Genomic DNA, 2,358 nt, shown 5'->3' on the forward strand with positions numbered 1-2,358 from the left:
ATATAGGTGGGCGCCTATCTATCTAAAGCATAAAAGTATTCCTTTCGTTATACAGGTGAGCGCCTATTTATCTAAGACATAAAAGTATTCCTCTCATTATACAGGTGGACGCCTATTTATCTAAGACATAAAAGTATTCCTCTCGTTATACAGGTGGGTGCCTATTTATCTAAAAACATGAAAATTATTCCTCTTGTTATACAGGTGGGCGCCTATCTATCTAAAAACATGAAAATTATTCCTCTCGTTATACAGGTGTGCGCCTATTTATCTAAGATATGAAAAGTATTCTTCTTGTTATACAGGTGGGCGCCTATCTAAAAAATCATGAAAATTATTCCTCTCATTATACAGGTGAGCGCCTATTTATCTTAGACATGAAAAGTATTCCTCTTGTTATACAGGTGGGCGCCTATCCATCTAAAAACATGAAAATTATTCCCCTCATTATACAGGTGGGCGCCTATCTATCTAAAAACAAGAAAATTATTCCTCTCATTATACAGGTGGGCGCCTATCTATCTAAAAACATGAAAACATTCCTCTCGTTATACAGGTGGGCGCCTGTTTATCTAAGACATGAAAATATTCCTCTCATTATACAGGTGGGCGCCTATTTATCTAAGACATGAAAATATTCCTCTCATTATACAGGTGGACGCCTATTTATCTAAAGCATAAAAATATTCCTCTCATTATACAGGTGGACGCCTATTTATCTAAGACATGAAAATATTCCTCTCATTATACAGGTGGACGCCTATTTATCTAAGACATGAAAATATTCCTCTCATTATACAGGTGGGCGCCTATTTATCTAAGACATGAAAATATTTCTCTCATTATACAGGTGGGCGTCTATTTATCTAAGACATGAAAATATTCCTCTCATTATACAGTAGGGCGCCTATTTATCTAAGACATGAAAATATTCCTCTCATTATACAGGTGGGCGCCTATTTATCTAAGACATGAAAATATTTCTCTCATTATACAGATGGGCGCCTATTTATCTAAAGCATAAAAGTATTCCTCTCGTTATACAGGTGGGCGCCTATTTATCTAAGACATAAAAATATTCCTCTCATTATACAGGTGGACGCCTATTTATCTAAAAACATAAAAATATTCCTCTCATTATACAGGTGGGCGCCTATTTAACTAAGACATGAAAATATTTGAATTTGTTTCCTCGTTCCTCCGAGAAAATTTTGACAACGGCAGAAAATTTTCTGCCCCGGTTTTGGTGACCTTCCTTGTGGCGTGTCTTTTTGCCATCATCAACCTTTATTTTTTTGTAGAAATCAAAGAAAATTTTGTTAGTTTTAACATGGTGAGTGATCGTGTCACTCCTGCTGGGGGATGATTTTTCCTTTCCCTTTCCCTTGCTCTGTGCTCCCAAAACTGGTTGGGGATAAAGTTGCTTGCTGGGGATGATATTTCTGCTGGGGATGGTTTTTCCATTTATCCCTTCCCCGCTCTTTTGTTTCAAAACATGCTGGGGGAGTCTTCTTCGACTCCAAAATTAATCCCTTAAAAGTTTTATTTTCCTACAGTACTGCAGGGGATAAAATGTTATCATATGGGGGTAACGTTATTGAGGATAGGACTGTTGGGGTTTACTTTACTGCGGATTAATTCTCTCTTCCTCTTTCCATTTTCTGTGTTGTCTGACCACCTTGGAACTTGGTCAGTGATCTATCGAAGTTCTGCCGGGGATCCTCTTGGAACTTGGTCCATAAGTTCCTCAACCGTTGCTTTCTAGCTTTTCTCCATGTTCTCATTAACTTTCTGGGCCAGTTTGTCATTGGGTCTTGCAGCAAACGCCCTCTTATCTTATCGCCCTGTCTTTGGCCTGTCCCTTTCGCATTTCGCTTTGTACCATTTTGGCCACTGGTAGTAAACTCTGAAAAATCCTTCTTAAAACAAATTCTAGAAAAATCTTTTTTAGACAAAGAAATGAAAAGATAGAAAAAGAGAAAAATCTTTCTGAACAAATGCTGGGGGAGAAGAAAAGGAAAGAACTTAGCTGGACGGTATGACTGGTCCCAACGATCATGTCGTGCATTCCGAATTAATCGACCCCGTCTGTTTGTATCAATCAATCTTCCTGATGGCCTCATTTTACGGGAATAACCTGACGCCTAACTTTTGCCATATGCGGATTCTTTTTGCCGATCTCCTCTTGTCGCCTCATAGTGCCCTTCGAGGGGTTTTCACTAATAAGACTCTCTCCTTTCTCTCCGCTCCCGTCGCCTTATGGTGCCTGTGAAGGTTTTCACCGATAAGACTCTCTCATTTTATTTCTCTCATCTTTTGTCGCCTTATGGTGCCTGTGAAAGTTTTCACCGATAAGAC

The sequence above is a fragment of the Nicotiana sylvestris genome, chromosome 2 (genome assembly GCF_000393655.2).
Source record: "Nicotiana sylvestris chromosome 2, ASM39365v2, whole genome shotgun sequence".
Taxonomy (NCBI): Eukaryota; Viridiplantae; Streptophyta; class Magnoliopsida; order Solanales; family Solanaceae; genus Nicotiana; species Nicotiana sylvestris.